Source organism: Grammomys surdaster, unplaced genomic scaffold (assembly GCF_004785775.1).
Source record: "Grammomys surdaster isolate TR1022 unplaced genomic scaffold, NIH_TR_1.0 134, whole genome shotgun sequence".
NCBI lineage: Eukaryota > Metazoa > Chordata > Mammalia > Rodentia > Muridae > Grammomys > Grammomys surdaster.
The window spans coordinates 7599580-7606585 of NW_021604592.1; the positions used below are offsets into that span (position 1 = coordinate 7599580).

Here is a 7006-nt window from a genome sequence, read left to right on the forward strand (position 1 = left end):
ATTACCTAGAAACCTTACTTTATACCGTAGAAAATGGAGACCCAGAAATATCAAATGACTAGTGCTTTCCAAACCTAAAGCTTCATACTATGATGACAGTACCAATACCTAAGGTGCCTTTAGTCCTTGAAATGTGTTTTAACTTCAATGCTATCAGCTACACAATGATGTTTCTGTCTTCCATTCTATATGTGGTAAGACTGAAGTAAAAAAAAAAAAATTGCAGCTGACGGACAGTTGAGCCAACATCTGAAATATTTTAACTAAGAAACTCATGAATTTAGCCATTAGACTGTGTTGACGCTTCTGTGTTGGCCCTCACCATAGCATAGCTGTTTTGGAACAATGACATGGGATGTGAAAGATGAACCAGTGAATCCTGCCAGCTGTGAATGGTATGTTGTGTCAAGATACTCTGTATACAGTGAGCATGGTGATGTCAGGAGGAGTTCAAGGCCATTCTTGTCTACATAGCAATTTGATGCCAGCCTAAACTACATGAGACACTGTCAGAGCAAAACAAAACTAGATGTCTGAACATGAAGTCAAAATGGAGTTGCTAAATCACAAGAACTGAAATTTCATGGTGCTCCAGAACGTAAAGTTTGGATCTCTGCAGTTATCGCCCTATGTTTATAAACAATGTTCCCAAACCTTTCCAGGCAACCTAGGCAACAGGTTAATGTTTGTTGGGGTTTAAATGTGAATTATACCCCACAGATCCATATGTTGAACCCTTTTTCCCAAGCCAGTGACACCATTTTGGAAAGTGTGGAAATGTTGGCATTCAAGGCCTGTCTGGAAGATAACTGGGGACAAGACACTGAAGGTTGTATCTGGTTTCAGGTCCCTTCCTTTTTGTTCTTCCTGGCTGCCATGAGATGAACAGTTCTACCATATGATTTTGCTACAGTGTTGTTCTGATTCCCTTTGGGTCCCCGAGCCACTAAAGCCAAGTTGTGTGAACTGGGACCTCTGAAAACATGAGCCACAGGCTTTCTACTGTTGTGAGTTATATCAGATATTTGGTCACAGCAATGAATGATCTGGCTAATAAATTGTTACAGCCTTGCCTTCTCTGAGATAGAATCTCACTGGCTCAAATTGGTGGTCTTTCTTAAAAGTCTAAAAGTACATCCTATTGAATAGCCCAAATTCTCTTTTATGATTTAGTTACTCTTTCTTATTGGCAGGATTAGAGACTAACATACATTCACACACATAATTATTGCATACCAAGCCACCACTGGAGCATCAAGCCATTGGAGATGCTCTCAGTTTGTAGATCAGTAATTTGGGTTAGTCTTGTCTGAGTCACCAAGTTGCTGCTCATCTGGAAGCTTGACTGAATGCATCATGTACCTGGCAGCAAGTGCTGTCTGATGACTGGAATCCCCTCAGTGTAGCCTTTCATCCTTAAGGTGAGTAGCTTGGACTTCCTCATGCAGTATGAGCATGCCAAGCCAGTCTAGTGAGAGCAGTAGGACCTACAAGTTACATCATATCCATCACATACCTTTAGTCAAAACAGGTCAAAAGTCCAGCATACTATATTAATTACTAATTCTCACAAGCAATGTGTAAGTGTTCACGTTTCCCACATCCTCAATAGCATTTGCTGTTTGTTTAATGATACTCATTCTGATTGGTGAGATGAAGCTTCATTAGTTTTTATTTGTATTACCATGGTGACTGTTTATATTCTTCATATATGGATTGGCCATCTTATTTCTGTTTTTAGAAGTATATTCATTCTGTTTTTCATTAACTGGATTATTTGGGTTTGGGCTTGGGGGGGGTTATTATTTATATATTCTAAACACTAGTCCCTCATCAGATATATAGCTGTAAAGGATTTTTTCTTCAATACCACAGATATCTCCGCTCTGTTCATTGTTTCCTTTGTTGTACAGACCTGTTTTTTTTTTATGCAATCCAGTTGGAATTATTTCCTCGGTTTTTTGATTCCTTCTCAGAAAGGTCTTGTCTATGCCTGTACCTTGAAGTGTTTTCCTCAGGCAGTTTGATAGCTTCAGATCTTTCATCTAAAGATCTTTCTTACATTTGAGTTTATTTTTGTACATAGTGAGAAATAAGGATTTAGTTTCATTCTTCTACGCGTGGATATCCAGTTTTCCCAGGACCATGTATTAAAATCACTATGGAAGTTCCACAAAAACTAAATAATTATCATGTGGTCCACCTATACCATTCCTGGAAATATATACAAAGAGATAAGCCAGCATATTACAGAGAACCTGTTCATCGTGTTTCTCATGATACTGTTCACGATAGCTAAGTTATGAAATCAGCTTAGGTGTCCATCAACAGATGGGTGAAGAAAATGTGGTGCATATATACGATGGAAATGTTATTTACCTTTAAAGAATGAAATGACAGTTGAAGATTAGAGTGGAACTGGAGATCATTACATGAAATAAGCCAGGTTTATACAAATAGCACGTGTTTTCTCAGATGTATGATCTAGATTTAAATATATACATACACAGAGATAGGTATGTGTTAGATACATACATAGACAGGGAATAAGTCTGAAGAAAAGAGTATTGGGGAAATGAGAGGATAACATATATGTAACAAAAGCAGGGAAGGATGGGGACGGCAATAGGGACAAGCAAGGATAGAGTTGAATATATATGAGAATGCCACAGTGAAACGCATTGCTTTCATATGACAGTTTACAGAAGAATGAATGCACATTCTCCACTCTCACAGCACTGCCATCCTTCTCTGCCACCTGAGGACCACCCCGAAGCAGTCATCCCCAACCCTGTACCTGAGTGTTGTGCATCTTTCTCAGCTTCTCCAAATAGGAACCCTCAACCTCTGCTGCAGTTCCACCCCTGCAGACCTCCCCCAGATAACAGTATTTACTCCTGCTTGGACTCCAGGCACTGACCTAAAAGATCACCTATAAAAAGTTTGCTCTTGTGCTCACAAACTGCACCTACCTCTAGCTGAGTTGGGACCACTTCTCATACCCTATGTGCACATCAACATTGAGTGGTCCCAAGACTGAATCTTAACAACCATTCAGCTGATCCATAGTCTGACACCTCATAACAGGAAAAAGATCCACTCAACAAAGGTAGGACAGATGAACCAGTGACATAACTCCAGAAGCCTAACTCTCATCACAAATACATAATACAAATAACTAAAACAATGTATCCTCTTAAAAAATAGTACTCCCATAGTAATGACCCAAAGAAAAGCAAATTAAATGATTCATTAGTCAATGATTTCAAAGTAGCAATTATAAATATATTCAAGAACACAGAATGATACCAAAATAAAATTTAATAGAATTTTTGATGGAAAAAACTAAACACTTGAAACATTCAGTAAGTCAAAAAAGCTCAGTGGAGAAATTCACCAACAGCAGAATGATCCACGTGGCTGATAGAATATCAGGACTTGAAAAGGCAAAGGAATCAGATTGCTCATTCAAAGAAAATGAACTGGAAAAAAAATGGAGTGTGCAGAAACTCTGGGACACTATAAAGAGAAGAATTAGTGATGAAGAAACCCAAATTAGATCAAAAACACAAAGTATTTTCAACAAAATCATAGAAAAGTTCTCAAATCTCTAAAGAAAGCGATACATGTCAAGATTTAAAATATATACAGGACACCAAATAGAAACTTCACACGTGTATAATAGCCAAAACATTAAGTGTACAGAACGAAGGGGGATATTGAAAGCTGCAAGACCTAAAGACCAAGTCACATGTGAAGGAGCATCATCAATATAATAGCTGATTTTTTCAATGCATATATAATAGAATTTTAAAGCAGGAAAGGCTTTAATTGATGTTCTACATACTCTGAAAGACCACAGATGCCATCCAAACTACTATACCCAGCAAAATTATCAGTCATAATGGAAAAATAAAACTTTCCATGATTAAAACATATTAAAGGAATTTATGCTCACTAAGCCAGCTCTACTAAGGATACTGGAAAGGATAGTTTGGTCTGAAAAAGATAAATAGACCCAAAAGGGAAAAAAACAGTCCTAGAACCATGAATCAAAAGAGGTCTAAGAAAATAACACAAAACAGAATGACAAGAATTAATACATTGTTCAGTAATAACTTTTAATACTAATGGTCTCAATTATTGAGACCCAATTATGAGTCCCACAGGGAGGACTAACATTGAACTGGAATATAGAACTCATCTTTTTGTTTCCAAGAAACACATCTCACCATCGTGACAGACTAGAAACAACCTTAGGGTAAATGATGGAAGAAGAGTATTCCAAGCAAATGGGATTAAAAGTAAGCAGGTCTAGATATTCTAATATCTGACAAGATAGACTTCAAACCAGACTAAGAAATAAAGAGGATCATTTTATACTAATTAAAGAAAAAGGATATTAAAGTTAAAAACATACATAGGCCAAAGATAAGTACAAATTTTGTTTAAAAAAAAATTCTATTAGATCTAAATCATAGGTTATACCAAAGCCAGTGAGAGTGGGTGATTTCAATAACTCATTCTCACTAATAAGTCACATGGGGAAATATTGACATGAAATGACATCATAAGTGAAATGGATCTGACATTAACAGAATATTCCACCCAAATGCTAAAAATACATTCTCATCGGCCATGGGACTTTCTCAAAACTTGACAAAGTGTCAGGATACAAAACAAGTCTCAACAGATACAGGAAAGTTTAAAGAACAGCTTGCATTCTATCTGATCACAGAAGAATAAAGCTAAATAGCAGTAGCAATAAATAAAAAGCACCAAACTCATGGAGATTAAACAATATTCTACTGAATGGAAATTAGATCAAGTAAAGAAATTTTCACTGAAAAATTCATACAATATATTTCATCACAGTTTCCTCTCCACCAACTCCTCCCACGCCATCCCCACCCACCACCCAACCACACTCCTCTCCCTCCTCAGAAAAAAATAACGTCCAAAAGAAAAAAGAAAAAAAAAACCACAAACACTTGGACATTCAGAGACACAAACACACAACAAAACACATAAGAAAACATAAATTGGGCTCTATAATATACAAACAATAGACCATTAAAACAAGAAATGCACAAACAAAGCAGTATGAGACTAAAAAAAAAAAAGTCCACAAAAATACATTGAATTCTTTTTTTTTTAAGACTCTCTCCTGGGCCTGGGACATGACCAGTGTGGTTAATATACCCAGCAAGACTCCATTAGAGACAACTAATGTTTTCTTTGTAAGCAGATGTCAATTGGAGATAGCTTCTTGGTTATGGATGGCAGCCCATGTCCACTCCCCACTCTCAGAGATGGACCTCATCTAGCTTGAACCTGTGCAGTTGATATGTACATCACTCCTGTTGTATCTGGAAGACACTGTTCCCTTGGAGTTACCCATCTTCTCTGGCTCTTCTGATCTTTCTGCCTTCTCTTCTGCATAGCTGAGGGGAAGGATTTGATGAAGACATCCCGTTTAGGACTAAGTATTCCAAAGTCCCTTACTCTCTGCACATCATCCAGCTGTGAGTCTCTATGATTTCATCTATGCACGAGGATGCTTTCCTAAGGATGGCTAAGTTAGGCACTGATCTATGGGTATAGCAGAATGTCATGTTTTGCTTTATTCCTTTAGCAGAACAATTGTATTTGGTTTTCCCCTAGGCAGTGTTTTCATACAAGCAGTATCAGGCATGGGGTTCCATCTCATAGAGTGGGCCTTAAATTCAGAGTGATTGATTACCTCCACACATTTGTGTCACTATCACACCAGCATGTCTTGTAGGCAAGTCACCACTGTAGATCATAGGATTTGTACCTTTTTGATGGTTACCGTTCTCCTCTTGTAGTGTGCAAAGTAAATTCCAGCATGGTAAACACAAGTCAGTAGGGTGAAACCTCTAGTTAGGCACCAGCTCAGTTTCTCTGTTTTCAATAAGATATGTGTTACTAGAAGGAAAGTTTTACATTTCTAGACTAGAATGAAAATGAAAGCACAACATACCAAAACCTGTGAGATACAATAAAGATAGTCCTAAGAAGAAACTCTGTAGGGCTAACTGCCTATATCTCAAATTAATTCTGATGCATGTAAAGACCTTGTTAAAAATAAAAACAAGTAGCAAAAACATGTAGATGGGAAGAAATCAAAGTAGGGCTGAAATTAATGAAAATATTTAAAAAATGCAAGGAATCAATGGAATAAATTGTATCTTTGATTTTTTAAAAACAGTTTACTAAGCTTTAGCCAAATTAAAAGAAAATATCCAAATTAATAAAATTAATTAAGATTACAAAACCATCTTGGGCCTCGCCTGTAGAAGCAAGATGACGAAAGGAACGTCATCCTTCGGAAAGCGTCGCAATAAGACGCACACGCTGCTCCGCCGCTGTGGCTCCAAGGCCTACCACCTTCAGAAGTCGACTTGTGGCAAATGTGGCTACCCTGCCAAGCACAAGAGAAAGTGTAACTGGAGTGCCAAGGCTAAGAGACGAAACACTACCGGGACTGGTCGAATGAGGCACCTAAAGATTGTCTATCGCAGATTCAGACATGGATTCCGTGAAGGAACGACACCAAAACCCAAGAGGGCAGCTGTTGCAGCATCCAGTTCATCTTGAGGATTTTCAATCAGTCATAAAATAAATGTTCTGGTTTCAAAATTTCAAAAAAAAAAAAAGATTACAAAACCATCTCTCAAACTCCTGAGCTATGAAATTTTCACATAAAAGGGACACATTACAACAGACACTGAGGAAATACAGAGAAACATAAGGATATACTTTAAAAAAAAACTATTCTAGTGAGCTGGAAAACTTTAAAAGAAATGGATATATTTATAGATGTATATGACCTACCAAAGTTAAATAAAGATTAAGAAATAATATGAACAGACACAACCAACAAGATGGAAGCAGTATTCCCTATTCCTCCTACTGAATTGCCTCATCCAGGCATGATATGAAGGTTTGGTGTGTCTTGTTATGCCATATCTGGTTGATATCC

At 37.4% G+C, this 7006-nt stretch overlaps 1 pseudogene; it reads left to right on the forward strand.

The window, feature by feature from the left end:
* The first annotated feature begins 6327 nt into the window (after positions 1-6327).
* LOC114617136 lies at positions 6328-6621 on the forward strand (annotated as a pseudogene).
* The last annotated feature ends 385 nt before the right edge of the window (positions 6622-7006 follow it).